The 16,104-nt window shown below is 39.4% G+C and overlaps 1 long non-coding RNA gene across 1 annotated transcript; it reads right to left on the bottom strand.

Annotated features, from left to right (window-relative positions):
- Positions 1-2,076: 2,076 nt before the first annotated feature.
- LOC149311213 (uncharacterized) lies at positions 2,077-8,087 on the bottom strand. The gene is made up of 2 exons (XR_016281611.1): positions 7,830-8,087; positions 2,077-2,686 (listed from the first exon to the last, which is right to left on the bottom strand). It is a non-coding gene; the product is annotated as an uncharacterized LOC149311213 (long non-coding RNA).
- Positions 8,088-16,104: the final 8,017 nt, after the last annotated feature.

Raw genomic sequence — 16,104 nt, 5'->3', positions numbered from 1 at the left:
TAGTATGGATATCCTACAGGACCACTTTACTATTTAAAGTAAATATTAATTAAAGTAAAAACAAAAACTCAATACACTTTAAATAACCTGTGCCACAAATAATGGCAGCATGAATGTTCTCCAAAGCTGTCTTCTTGACCCACAATGCTTCATTTTGAAAGAGGACTCAGATCCCAGATTAGGGTCTTTTTTCAGAATAAAGGATTGTAATACTGCCTTAGAGATACCCAAAAGAATCAGTACCACTGCTGGTATGAGTCAGAAGCAAATGCTGATTAAAATGAAACAATTTTTGTTTCTTTAAAAGATTTCTAAAAGTGCTGAATACCACTCAAAATGGAAGAAAAAAAAGGAAGGGAAAACACAAGAATCAGCTAGAATTACCCTTTTACTTTTGGGAATTTGTCATCTGTTTGCTCTGAGATGAAAGGAACAGATGACTCTGGCCAAGAATGGGTGATTGCCTTCAATAATAGTTTGACCTTGTCACATTAAAAGATAGCCCTAGAGATCTGGGAAACTTGTTTTTTAAAAATCTACTGTTAAACTCTTATCCTGTGCTGTGGCAATAATATCCTGATATGCCGGCATTAAAAAGGTTTACATTAAATTTTAAACCAGATTAAATTTTTAGTTCTTTACCACAATGTACAAAATACAAAAGTTGACCATACAATTGTGCTGGGGGACCTGGATATTCATAGAGAGAACATACTAATAAAATCCATGAATAATCAAATCTGCAAAAGTCAAACCCGCAAACGTGGAGGGACAAGTGGATATTATTAATGGGTTCAACTTGTCAGCAGGTGATTTGAAGGCACATACTTTACTTTTACTTTATAACTAGAGGTATTGATGTACTTTGTGTCTTGCTCACCGTATAAAACAGTAATAATAGTGAAATATCTGAATTACAATACAAAGCTAGAGAGTATCTCAGAGTGAATGTAGTTTATTGCTGCTCCATGCACACCCCGGGCCCCAATTATGCAAGAACAATCTTGTCTGGAAGCCACCACCAATCAGTTAAAAGCTTGTTTACTCAAGAAGCAGTTTTTGACTCAGGATTGCTAGTCTGACTCAGCAAGCTCTGGCTATATCGCAATGCCCCATCTGGACTCCCTTGTGTCATAACACTGGGGTATTTACAGGCAGCTTGGATGTTCGGAGAACTCTGCACCACTGCCAACCCTGTGACTGCTGAGCTCTTCTTCTAGTATCAAACTGAAAAAGCAAAGCAGTTTTGTCTGTTTTCTTTTATTCCTTTTAGGCATGCTCCTTAGTTTTTTATTCTTCCTTGTTTATTTTTAACATTATTTATTTATTAGCTATATTTATTTATTAGCTAGGAGTGACTGGCCAAAGCTGACCCGGTAAGTTTAATAGCTCAGTAAGGACTTTTATCTGGATCTCTCATGTCCAATTTCAACTTTTTTAACCACTACGCCACTTTTGTTGTTGTTGTTGTTGTTGTTGTGTGCTTTCAAGTCATTTCCAACTTATGGAGTCCCTAAGGTGACCCTATCACAGGGTTACTGGGGGCTAAGAGTGTGTGCCTTACCCAAGGTCCCCCAGGGGTTTCCATGGCCAAGCAGGCAATTGACCCCTGATCTCCAGAGTCGTAGTCCAACTCTCAAACCACTACACCACACTGGCTCTTCTAAATTAGCTGAACATCATACAAGGTTATCATTACTATTCCAGATCAGTAGCTCATATAAACAATCTCAGATGCACATATACCTTTCAAGTAATATACAGAACAGTGACCCATTCTCATGGAACATTTCAAATAATAGTCAGAAATTGATAAGAGCCAAAGATCAATTAAAGCAAAACCTGCCACACACATGCTTGTTCTAGTGTAGTTTCTAATGCCATCTTCACCAACTGGACACACTCCAGATGTTAGAATACAGTTCTTATCATCCCCATCCAGAACAGTGGATGGCTGGAGATCGTGTTAGTTGCACTCACGATTTAGAGAGCATCATGTTGAGGAAGCGTTGTATTTCTGTTGCTTTGTTTCTCTAGCTGAACTTATTAAAAACACACACACCGACTGCTTCCCAGTTTTCAAAGACTGTGGTTTTACTGATTTTATTTTAAATACTGGAAAAATCAACAAAACAAATTGAATAAAATAACAATTCTAAATCTCCCAGCAACTTTATTGTTCTCCCACCAGCCAAAGCTTCATATCCGGTTAATTAGCACTGACTTAGACAATAAATAGGGGAGGAAAACAGTGTTTATGATCCATAAAAGTGGTTTTAGTTGAGAATTTGCTGCATAACCCCTTCTGTGTTATTACACTCGTCAGAAGAATGTTAAAATTGTTATAAAGTTGTCAGCACTCTGATCATGTTTCCTCTCTGTCCCAAGTTCACCCTGTTATGCTGTGGTTCTTGGTGCCACATAGTACGTATAATCTTGATCCTGCCTGAATGATGTTGTAACTTTTCTGTTTGTTTGCTAGCAGTAGCTATGTCAAACTAGGTACTGGGAACTGCCATAATTTCCCCCTTAAAGCCCCCTGCTAAAGCTTAAAATAAAACCTCTTTTTAAATATGCAAGGTCCTTTTTATTACAAGCATTCCCTTCTTTTCTCCAAAGTGTGTATGACTGTTTTCCATTTAGGTTGTCAGTAACTGGACATGCCGTCTTACCACACAGCTTGCACCTAAAAATAAACAGGTCACACAAATAAGTTCATATTATGCAATGGTCACTAAGCATATGGTACAAATTACTGGTGTTAGCAGGAGAAACAGAATGACTTAGAGACGTGGTACAAGAGGAAAAACAGGGAAGAGGTTAATACACAGGAAAATACACTACACTCTCTTGATTTTACTAGCTTTAAAAGGCTGAAGATAAAACTCAAGCAGTAACTGTAAACTCACTGCATATCTTGTTAAGTTAATGGGAAGTGGGGAACGGTGTATAATGTTCTGAATACAATACATTTTGACTATTGCAATTTTCACAGAAAACAGTTTTAACTGTGAGGGGCACAACTAATACATAATATAAATATAACACTTTTAATTATCAGTGACAAGGAGTTTAGCACCTACTTAATTATTCCATGAGATCAGCTACAAGAATTCAAGTTAGTTAGGCTGACTTAAATGTTTCAAAATGCAGTGTAAAATAAAACATACCTCACATAGACAGTAGGCTAAACTATTTTTTCTGAACAATTTTTCTGTACTCTTATTTGTTCAGTGCCTAAACCAAATGCTTCAAGGTCTTAATGTTCTCTGGACAGTGGAGTAAAAAGTAGCTCACAGTATGAAAACTAGACAAGATCCTAAAGCATAGAGATATACAACTGAGCACTAAAATTAGAATTGTCCAAGCCATTATATTCCTCATTACCACATATGAATGTGAGAGCTGGACAGTGAAGAAAGCTGACAGAAAGAAAATAAACTCATCTGAGATGTGAAGGTGGGGAAGAGTGCTGAGGATACCATGGACTTCCCAAAAGACAAACAAGCGGCTCCTTGGAAAGATCAAGCATGAACTCTCCCTGGAAGCCAAGATAACTAAATTGAGGGTCTCTTATTTTGGCCACATCATGAGAAAGCAAGATTCAGTGGAAAAGCCAATAATACTGGGGAAGGTAGAAGGTAGCAGAAAAAGAGGAAGACCATATGTGAAATGGGTAGACTAAATCAGGAAGGTTGCAGGCCTGGATTTGCAAGGCCTAAGCAGAGCAGTGGCGGATAGGGAGTCCTGGAGATATCTCATATATAGGGTTGTATACATGCCAACAACAAAGCAGGAAAACTGCATAATTCTCTTATGATTCATATCTATAAAGACTGAGGTACAATGCTTTAAAATGCTGAAGATAACTTCTTGTTCTGTACGGTGAAGGCAGAAACAGCAAAGTTACCCTTAAAGATTCCCAGATACGCTGCCTTTGTTTTGTCTTCTGTCTTTTGTCTAAAAATAAACTCTGAGCTTCAAATCTAGAAATGGCTCTCCAGACTTTGTTCTGTTCTTGTTTGTGACTGTGAGCTAGAACAGAGCTCCACACTTTCTTAGATGGAAGTCTATCTGACCTTGATATTAAACTGTGGGATGGGAAGCCCAAATGGAGCATAGCACTGGCTTCCACAATTTTGTGTCATTTTGTTTAGCTTTAATACATTCCAGCTGTGATCTCTGTATTTATTAATGTGTCAACATGGCATCCATTGTTTTAGAAGCAATTCCAAATCGCAGAGGAAAGTAAAATGTTATTAGAGAACTATGTGTGTGTGTTTTATATAAGGAGCAAATACAGACAAAAGGCAGTTAACAGTATATGCATGTCCATACTTCAAGTATCTCTGCATTTTAGTTCCAGTTGAAGAGTCATTGGTGAAACCGAGTCAGGAGTTTAGACTTATCTCTTAGACTTCATAGCAACACAAGAAAGCGCAGTAATGGAAATGTTTTCTACAAGTTGTTTTTGCAGACTCAGCTTGGAAACTGAAAGCTAAGATGTATTTTTCTGGTTCATGCATCAATAAAGATTTTGCAATCTCTGCTCAGCTAACAGTTCTGTTAATCATAAACAAAGCCAGATGAAATGCAAACGTGACCAAAAAGGTTTCTTTTTAAAGATATTGTGCTCAATACTGCAGCAAGGAGAGAAGATGTATTTAGATGGTCAGGTAGAAGTATTACTAGTAATATATGCATTGCTATAAAGGGAAAATGCAGTCTAACAGGACAATGCAATTATCAAAGCATTTGTAGACTGAAATCAACCTGTTCTATTGCTTGCTGTAAGAGCTATAAAATTCAGAATATTTGCTTAAGGGCACATTTTGTCTTTACTGAGGGAATCTGAGGTGGAGAATAGACGCTACAATGGGGTTTTCAGCTGGAATGGGGTCTTCCACTCCCCAAACCCCAAAACATTATCTGGAGAGATGGTTAACAATATGGATCAGATTTGGGGGGACATGGTGCATACCATGAACATACCAGTCACATTATATTGGGCAGATCCCTTCCAGCTGCCTTCTTTTGTTTTGTTTGTTCTTTTGTTTCCTATCTGTGTTTCAGTTATTGGGTTTGGCATCTCCCTCAGCTTGAAATTCTGTTGTTTTACTATCCATATTTCATTTTCTCTATCCTCTTTAAGAGTTTTTTCAAGTCTTCGCTGCTTTTAAAGTTTTCTATAAAGTCTAAATCGGTTTACTTTTACTTCCAGTAGGCCTATGGTCTGCAAAAGAAATTTTAATGGGGACAGGGGACCATGCCAAAATGCACATGTAAATTTTTGGAAAAAATAAAATTATACAACATGTATATTATCACTGTATTTGTTTGTTACAATTAAATATGACTTAAAGAAATTCAACAATCATGTTTTAGCACTTAATTAAAAATTTCCAGATTTTCTTTCATACCAGTTCATACCCACTTTACTACCCTTTCGAACTGTTGGATTTTCTTTCTGTATACTCAGTATCAGTATCAGGGGCCTAAATATCCTAAAGGCACTGGTTCCCATCTGATCTTGGAAGCTAATCGGGATAAGCCCTGGTTAGTACTTGGACAAGAGACTCCTAACAAATAACCGGGTGTTGTACACTATATTTTATAGGAAGGAACTGGCAAAACCACCTATGAATATTGTTTGCCTAGGAAAACCCTATAAAATTAATGAGGTCATCATAAGTCATGCATGTACATACTCACTATCACAAATAAAGATGGCAAACTGCTCAGAACTAGGAAATAGGCAGCTTCCTATTACTGTAGCCTCATATGATGCTCAGAGGAACACTTTTTGGAGCATGTATGAGTATGTATGACAAAGTATGACAAAGACAGGCAAGGCAATGGATTTGCTTGTTTACTGAGAAAGAATGAAGAAGTTGGACAGAGGAATAAAGCCGCAGCTCATCCTGCATCAGATTTACAAAGAGGCTTCATGAATAGAAAAGGGCACTTAACTGATTGAGAGGTTTGTATTCATTGGTGAGGAATTCATGAGGCTTGGAGAAGAGAATTCTTTATAACTTTTAAATGCCCCATTCAAGCAAGAGCTGGAGGCAGAAAATGTCTGATATACATACATACATACATTGAAAAGTAAGTTAGCAGGCTGAAAAGCAGACATTGGGGAAAAAACAGAGGATGGCAATGGCAAACCCCCTGTGAAGAAAATTGCCAAGAAAACCCCATGATAGGTTTGCCTTAGGGTTGCCATAAGTCAGAAATTTGTCTTGAAGCTACACAACAAAAACAACTAACTCCTTAGCTGTATTATTGTTTTTGATGGTTTCTTATTTGAAACCTGAGCTTTAAAATGACTGGTTTGCTTTGATTTAGACTTTAGCATATGCACATTGTGGGTGTAAGGTACACAACACTTTTGTTTAAAGCCAAGGAATCTTATTTTTCTTCCTCTTCCTGCCTTTTAAAACTAGCATCATAGTCCTGATTTAGTAGGACAGTCCCAATTAATCCTCTCTCATCTCCCCTTTTCTTCTGGTTTCTCTCTCCTCCTCTCACTTTCCTCTTTGTCCACAACTTAAGCTGTGCAAAAGTAATACCCAATCAATTTACTCTGGCAGTAGGGAGCAGGGAGGAGAGGAAAGGGCAGAATTCTGCTCTTCCTAGTAGACTCTGGAAAACCCAACCTGCTGCAGCCTCTTCTAACTTGTGTGTTTTCCCTCATTAATAACTTTTGCCACCCTAAAAAAAAGAGGAATCTGAGTTTATAAAACAAAAAAGTGTAGAGATAAGATTAAGAAATAATATAAAATATTTAGGAATAAATATAACGAAAGATTTGTAGGAAATGGAAGACGAACTGAAATTTTGGATGGAATATAAGGATGGAAATGGCTCCGAGGAAGGGGAGAACTGAGGGGTATATAAAATAATGTGTTAAAATGTAATATTTTGTAATAGAATATAGGAAGATATTTGTTTATGGAAATATTAAAAAATTAAATAAAAATAACCTTTTGCCACCTTGACCACACTCTGATCTTGGTTGTCCACATGTGTCATGGTTTTCATCTGTGAAAAGCTGGACAGTATGTTTAAAATTAAATTAAACAAAATCTTTCCACTTTTTATATAAGCCATTTTTCCCATGAGGAATATTTTAGTGTGTGGAGTACATTGTTTAGATTTGAAGTCTTTACTATCATCAAGAAGGTTTGATTTGTTCCCTCACTAAGACTTGGCAATGGTTTTTTTTTTAATCGTGATATGATTGGATCCAGAGATGTACTAGCTAAACAGAATAAATTCTGGCACTGTTCCTCAAACTGTTGTGCAAGAGCAGGGTAAGATACGTATGATGTTGTACAAGGCCAATTCAAACAATGTGTAATGCATTTTGTAAGCAAAAGCATTCTTCTGGATGTTTTTTCTGCAGCCAGGTGTTATTCTAAAAGGTGTGTGGGGGGGAATATGGGGCTCCCCACCAGCAGTGTCACCATTTCCTTTAAATTTGGAGGACATTATAGCTCCAAAGGAAGCCTGTAAGAGGAGGGTAACTTCAGGGATCTTTTCATCTATGTATACTAATACTACCTGCAGAGAGGACTCCCATTTCAGTAAAAAGGAGTGTTTTATTTAGAAATATGCGAAGGTGCAAGCAAACACACAAACCAATTCAACCTTACGTACAAGGCTGACAGGAAGAAAGGAGTGGAAGGTTAGACAGTCAGATATCAGGATTTAAGGAGGGAAAAAAATCACCAGTTCTGAAAATATGTCCATGGAAAACAGAGAGTGGCTCAGAGAGAATGAGCAAGATCTTCTGTGCACACAGGATCTTTAAACCATACTTTTACCTATGAGCATAGTGGCTATGGGTGGGCCAGATATTTATATCCTATTTCATACCCTTGAGGGGCACTTGATGCTATCCAATGGTGTAGCACAGGCTTTGATGGCTTTCCCATGGAACTGACAAAATGGATCTGGAACATCTGATGACTTTAAGTCCAGAGTGACAAAGCATTTGTTGGATTTGAGACAATCCCTGGATAGTTGGATAGGGGAAATGGGAACACTGGCTGGGGTGCGATGGATGGTATAGCCTTAACTGCTTTGTGATGGGACTCACTTAGGCTGCATCTGCACTGCAGAAATAATCCAGTTTGACACCACTTTAATGGCCATGGCTCTGGTGCCACAAGAAACTATAAGTCCCCGCATTCCATAGCATTGAGCCATGGCCATTAAAGTGGTGTTAATCTGGATTATTTCTATAGTATGGATGCAGCCCCAGTCTCCATTGCAAGAAGAAATGTGAAGAACCCAGTGTGTATGTGTTTGGAGTTGATCAGCAAACTAATTGAGTGTTTATTTCAGTTCTATCTAGGTTTACTGCACATTCTTAGTAAGTGTGGCTCTTTACCTAGTTTCCATAGGTCATTGTGACCTCTCAAAAACATGCTTGATGTTAGATATTAGTTATGAACACCCTATATCCAGCTAGAGGGGTGTAGAGTATGCTAACAAAGGATTTTGTTGTATCAAAAAAGAAAAATGCCTGCACTTGGAAAAAGTCTGCTTGCTCATAAAAATATGCTTTTGGATTCAACCTCAATGCCTCTCATTCACTTTGCCACACTCCTTTAACACTTTTTTCTTTTAATGTTTGGATAAAAAAAGATGTTTCCCAAGACTTGAAGTCAACTGCTTCTCTTTCCCCTATGTGCATAAGAGGAAAATTGGAAAAGGTTAATGTTCAAAAATAACACTGAAACTAACAAAACAGGAAACATTAACATAAATAAATCAGTTAATTTCAGTGGAACCCAGCAGAAATGGTGACCTGTCCTTCCATTTCAGATAGTGATGCACCCCAAAAGCATGTTCTGGGGGTCTGGGAATACAGTCTTAGCTGATTTTCCAGATAGCTTTAAGGGATGCAGATCTGAGAGGATGAGTAACCACAGAGGCAGTGCAATATTGGATATAGGCCATAACTGGGAATGTTATACTGTACATCTAGAGGGTATGAGTGACATGACAATTTTGCTGAAGTCAAGCAGATCTAGGTCTGCTCAGTGTCTGGATGAGAGACTGCCTTGGGATCCCATGTATGAGGTCATAATGGAAAAGAAGGCAAAACAAATAAATAGTATGTGTTTACTCTTTTTCCTTTTAATACAGGAGTGGACAAAGTGTAGCCCTCCAAATGTTGGACTGCAACCCCATCATCTCTAGCTAATGTATCTAATGGTGAAGAATGATTGGGATTACAGTCTGACAATCTGGTTCATCCTTGTTTAAAAGGCTTTAATTTTATATATGATTTCAAAATTATTTCTTAAATAATTGTGTTTAGTTTCAGATTTGATACAAGACCCAGTATGATATAAACAAAAACAACTTCTGGTTCCAAAGGTGCTAGACAGTCACACTTGCTTTTTTCTTTTTTTGCTACTGCACTGTTTATTCTGAGCTCTAAACTGACATTTATCCTGTAAAGCAAGGTCCTTCTCTTTTGCCAAGCTTTGTCCTTTCTCACAGAAATAACTGTCCAGACCTTTATTTACTTTAAGCCAAATGCATATTTTTATTTTTGTTTTATTTTTTGCTTCAAACTACTTAGCAGCAGCAGGAGCCCAGTGACTAAGTAGCAGCCAAATGTTTGCACCCACTGAGAGGCATAAATTAAATCCTTGTTCTGAGAAAATAAATCTTTTGACTTCTGTATTACTTGGCCTCATCTGGGGGATGGATTTTTTAATGCTAAATTTTATCCTTCATTCCATGTTGTTTTAATTAGGACCAAATATTGTTAACATAATCAACATTTTAAAATCTACACACTAATATTTTGACAGGACATCCCTCTACTTAAAAAGCAAACATGCATAAACAATACCCAACACTCACATTACTCTGGACTTCTTGTCCTCCCTTTACCTTCTTCATTTCCTTTAGTTTTGCCCATGTGTATATTGGACATAAAATGGTTATAATACTTTAGATTGTGTGTTTTATGGCAGGAACAAAGATACTCTGTAACTGTGACATGGGTTACATACATTGGACCACAGTGTTTAAAAAGACATTTATGACTCAGACTAAGATTGGTAGAAAATGCTGTGCATCTTTGTAATTTATATTGTAAATTCTCCCACTTTTCAAAATATGAAGAGTTTAACAGAGTACATTGTAAGACAACTGGCATTTGGTCAACCTAGAACATTTCAAAGTTGAAAAATTATTTTAAGAGCTGACATAATAGTGTCATGCTGCTTGTTGTCAATTACATTGCATTAGGAGTATTGCTACTGCATTCCTCCCAGAAATATGAGGTGCAAGGATATAAATATGGGCAATATATGGTTATGAGATTGCACAACTTTTAAATCTGACTGTACTATTAGCTAGTTCAGCAGTCCTTTTATATTCTTGCTTTTAAAAAAATTTGTACTACTAACCATAATGAGAACATGCTCATCTGATACTTATCAAAGAGACAACACTATAGTGAAGACCTCTGGCTGTTATTAAATACGCTGCTGGAAAATATGAACTATCACATAATTTGGAACAACAACAAAAATGCAAACACTGCTTGCTTTTAGTGTAAGTTCAGGGGGAAATAACATTCAGAGAGAGATGTTAAAAATCCTTGTTCTAATTAAAGGGAAAGTAAGTGCCAGTGTATACTTGGAAGTTAAATATATCAAGAAATATTTACAAAAGAATGAAAGTGCTTTTTGAAAAGGAACAACATACAGCTCTTGCTCCATGTCCAAAATAATAATAAGAAGGGCACATACATACAGTCATGGGCACTATTTTTCATATGGTAAAACCATGCTGACATTTTAAATGGGATAAAAAAAGAAAAAGTGGGCAAATGTGTACCGTAGTTCCTATGTCTATATGCATTTATATAGTCCCTCTATCTCCCATCCTGCCCACAATTTGTACAAAAATGGCTCAGCAGGTTGGACAAGAATGGACTGCTGTTGCTCAGAAAGTCAGTTTGATTGAAAAATATTAACTAATTGGTTAACTTCTGCTTTTCTGTGTGGTTAATATTTTGGTTAATGTATATCATATGTCTTTCTGACATTATATTGTCATTGTATTTGGCAGACAGGGCCATGCTCAGGGTGACTAGATGGCATAACTGCAAAGAAGGACAAGGCACCGTAAAATGCAAGACATTAAAAAAAAGTGTAGGATATTACAAACTAAAAACTAAAAACACTAGGAATATGTATTAATGTTTCTAAGCCAGGCTCACAATGGAGGGCATTTTGGAATTCCTTCTGGACAGAAGGTTGAAATGTAGGACATGTCCTGGAAAAAGATGATGTCTTGTCACCCTGGCCATGCTGGTATGGACAGTAGAAAAATTATGTCACTGTTATGAAGGATTCCCCTAAGTAATCAAAGCAGAATCTTCTCTTTTGAGAGGGTGAATATGGTCCAAAACACACTGCAGAAACAATCCAGACTGAGACCACTTTAACTGCCCTGGCTCAGTGCTAGGGAATTCTGAGAATGGTAATTTTGTGAGACATTTAGCCTTCTCTGCCAGAGAGCTCTTGTGTCACAATAAACTACAGTGGAACCCCACCATACGTGGCCTTGAGCATATGCGCTCAAGCCGCGGCGTGTGCGTGGGGTGGAAGGGGCGGCGTGTCCCATTCAATTGAATGGGCGCGCACACCTGTTGCGCCCTGTGCGCGCCTGCGCCGCCGCGCACGAGCCCCATTGTTTACAATGGGGCTCGAGCATAGGCGGAAATCGCCATACGTGGCGGGATCCGGAACGGATCCCCCGCGTATGGCGAGGTTCCACTGTACAATTCCCAGGATTCCCTAGCACTGAGCCAGAGCAGTTAAAGTGGTCTCAAATGGGAATATTTCTGTAGTGTGTTTTGGTGCTATGTTAAACTGGGGAAATTTGTGTATGGGCACAAGATAAACCTTTCCTTAGAGACAGGTCTTTAACAAAAGAGCTAATCTTGAGTGAGCAGAGCTTCGGTTTATCTGTTCCTCTACTGCCCAAGAGTCTCTACTATCTCACATTTGCACATTTTTGTGTACCAGAATTTGATCTATGTCCACCATGAAGTAAGTTTTTGGTCCATCTGCTTGAAACTGTAAATGTCCTAGGACCTGAGTATCACTTTATATTCTGTACATAGCCAGTTGAGCAAATGATGCTATATATTTCTGATTTGCTTTCAGGTTCTTGCTAGATATGTATTTTTATTGCTGTTTTAAACTGTGTGTTGCTTAGGGGCAAATTATAAACTCCTTTTAATAATGATATTAATGAAAATGATGATGAAGGCAATGAGAAAATTATAAACAGTAGAACTCTATAAGCTACAGCATGCACAAAATATATATTTGGCTCATTTAATGCTAAAGCTTTTCATGAACCATAAAGCTATGCACTGTACTTTAGATGGCAATGTGTCTCAAGAATCATACAACCATAGAGTTGGAAGAGACCTACAATGACTCTGTTGCACTTTTTCATAACTCAGGAGCACATAATATATTAAGTATTTGGGTCTCCACCAAAAAGTGTACATGCAAAAATGTAGCATGTGAATGTCACCAATGTGCAACCTCTCAATACATTTAGAGAGTGTTACCATTCAGATTTCCATCAATTCTGTTTCCCCCTTTTCCAGTGTTTCCTTTCCAGTTCCCTTCAAGAATTTAGCCAGTATTGTACCCATTGAGCATGTTCAACCTTCCATGGGCTACTTTTATGGTTTCCTGCCTAATCCCCCCCCCCCCCCTTTTAAATGTGTATATTTGCAAGCCATGGATTTCCCAGACCTTTTTGTGCATTAATGGTGCTGTTTTTGTTACATAAGCAAGGCCACTCGCCTCTGCACACACTGGAAACAGAGGAGGAGACGATGATAACCTTTTTGCGGGCACTAGTCCAGGAAAGATTATACTAGAGTAAATGTGCTCTTTTACACAAGTGCCACCAGGTCTCTTGCAAGGTTCCTGCAGCAAATATAGGCTCCCCTTCTGGGCGTTGCTAACCCAAAGTTGCTTTAAAAAGCAAATTTGTCCTCCACTCTCTTATTCAACCTTTTGTCAAGCCTTATGCAGGTGTCTGCCTCTAAAGACATGCTAGTAGCCCTGCCTTTCCCTTTGTGGGATCATACACATTTTCTCTGTGTGTGTGTGTGTACCTTCAAACCTCTTGTCATCTTATGGCGATCCTATGAATTTCATAGGGCTGTCTGTCTTCTTGGTTCTTTTTGGTATACTTTTTATTAACATAACACAAAACAAACACAAAACAAAGAAACATTTATTTATTTATTTATATCCCATCTTTCTCCCAAAATGGGACCCAAGGCAACTAATATACATAAAACATAACAATTAAAATCGTACAATTAAAATCATAAAAATTTAAAACATAAAAAGTTAAAATTAAACAGTCCAAGACCAACCCTCTCGTCTCCCAATAAACCAAGCCTGCCAGATCTCAAAAGGCCTGTTTAAACAAAAATGTCTTTGCCTGCCTGCAAAAGGCCAGCAGTGAAGGGCCAGCCTAGTCTCCCGTGGAAGGAAGGGAGTTCCACAGGGAAGGATCAGCCACTGAGAAGGCTCTCTCTTGGGTCCTCACCAGGTGAGCCTGGGATGGTGGTGGGACCAAGAGAAAGCCTTCTCCTGAAGATCTTAGGGCTCTAGGTGGTTCATATGGGGAGATATGGTCTTTCAAATAGTCTGGACCTAAGCCGTGTAGGGCTTTATAGGTCATAACTAGCACTTTGAATTGTGCTCGGAAACGAACCGGTAGCCAGTGAAGCTGTTTCAGTACAGGAGTTATACGCTCCCTGTAACTGGCTCTGGTCAACATTCTGGCTGCAGCATTTTGGACTCGCTGAAGTTTCTGAACAGTTTCCAAAGGCAGCCCCACGTAGATTGCGTTACAGTAGTCCAAAAGGGATGTAACCAAAGCATGTGTCACTGTAGCCAGATCTGACGTCTCAAGGAACAGGTGCAGCTGGTGCAAAAGTTTTAATTGTGCAAATGCACTTCTGGCCACTGCTGAGACCTGGGCATCCAGATTCAGACTGGAGTCCAGGAGCACACCCAAGCTGCGAGCCTGAGATTTAAGGGGGAGTGTAACCCCATCCAGCTCAGGCATAGCCCCAATTCCCTGATCTGCCTTACGACTGACCAGGAGCACCTCTGTCTTGTCTGGATTAAGCTTCAATTTGTTTGCCCTCATCCAGTCCATTACTGACAGCAGGCACTGGTTCAGCACAGGGACAGCTTCCATGGAATCAGATGGAGAGACAGAGTTGGGTGTCATCTGCATACTGATGACCCCGCGCCTCAAAACTCCGGATGACCTCTCCATGCGGTTTCATGTAGATGTTAAACAACATGGGGGACAAAGCAGAACCCTGAGGGATTCTACAGGCCAATGGCCAAGGAGTCGAACAGGAGTCCCCCAACACATCCTTCTGGGTCTGCCCCTCCAAGAAAGTCCGGAGCCACTGCATAACAGTGCCCCCAAGCCCCATCCCAGAGAGGCGGCTCAGAAGGATACCGTGGTCGATGGTATTGAAAACCGCTGAGAGATCTAACAGGACCAACAGGGACACACTCCCCCTGTCCAGTTCCCTGTGAAGGGCATCCACCAAGGCCACCAAAGCCGTCTCTGTGCCTAGAAATGAGAAACACCATTTCAAGAAACATTAAAATACAATAATGCATTACATTATTACATTTCACTTCCATCTTGGTATCTTTGGGATTTCTCTTTTTAGCTAATATCTTTGTATTTTGAATTTACATAAATTTTTGTTTCATATCTCATATATAGTAACTTATATTTGTGCTTCACGTGTCTCTTTACTCCATCTAAGGGCTGGAACAGAGTCACAATAAAGCAGATATATACACAGTATATATGTATATATATGTGTGTGTGAATATGTGTGTATGAATATGTATATGTGTCTGTGTATATATATATATATATATATACACACACACACACAGTATATGTGTGTAAATATATATATATATATGTATGTGTGTGTGTATGCTGGGGATTGTTGTTTAGATTATTATGCCATGTTATGCCTCCATTAATGTGCTATATTATGCAATTTGGACACTGTATTTTGTATTCTTTATTATGTAGTATTTTTTCATTTCTGTATAATTATGTATTGTTGTTCTGTTTCCTGTGATGTATTTGATAGGGGGATGCCTTTTGTATTTCTGATCCCTTCATTTTGTAATCCGCCTTGATTCCACAAGGAAAAGGCGGAATATAAATAAATCATATATGTGTGTGTATATCTATGTGTGCTTATATATATATATATATATGTTTGTGTGTGTGTGTGTGTGTGTGTGTGTGTGTGTGTGTATTTAGCTGTCAGAACAAAACGGCCCTTGTCACAATTCCACCACAAAGCCTGTGAGGGCCAGACCAAGAGGCCCCGCCCCCACCTGTATTTCAGAAGGGAGGGGGAGAGAGAGGGAGGGAGGGAGCAAGCTATTTTCCCGCCGCCGCCTCCTCTCCTCCAATCGGGTGGTCGCTAACCTTTAAACTTGGGGAAGCTTCTGTTAGCGCCCGCTCGCGCGTGCGCAGCACAGAGAGCGAGCACGCGCTCCTCAACTTGCCTCTCCCCCCTCCTGTCCTCTCCCGAACACACCAACGAGATTGTCTCCAGAGGAGCCGTTGCCGGCCAGCGTTCGGTTTCCTCAACCAACCGCTGGCACGCGGACGGCGCCTCCCTCCTTCCCTCCCACTTGAGAAAGGGGCGGAACCTCCCCTCCTCTTATCCAGTGGGATCTTCGGGATGAAGTTGGGAGATCGGGGGACGGCGACGACACCAAGACAAAAAGAGGGGCGGGGGAAGGTTGAGGAGGGGAAAAGAAGAAAAGAGAAGCGCAGGAGAAGCCCCTCCCTCCCTCCCAGGCCACGCCCCCTCGCGGGAGAGGTATATAAAGGGCCCTTTCACATGCCCCGCCGCGAGTCAAAGCGCCCCAGGGGCCGCCGCTGAGTGAGGCGGCGCTGCGGCAGAGGAAGGTTTATATATATATATATATATATACATATATATGACAATACAACTAT

Source organism: Sceloporus occidentalis, unplaced genomic scaffold (genome assembly GCF_023333645.1).
Source record: "Sceloporus occidentalis isolate IW3139 unplaced genomic scaffold, rSceOcc1.0.p SCAF_6, whole genome shotgun sequence".
Taxonomy (NCBI): Eukaryota; Metazoa; Chordata; class Lepidosauria; order Squamata; family Phrynosomatidae; genus Sceloporus; species Sceloporus occidentalis.
The sequence above is the reverse complement of the archived record's forward strand: the minus strand, read 5'-3'. Positions and strand labels throughout refer to the sequence as shown.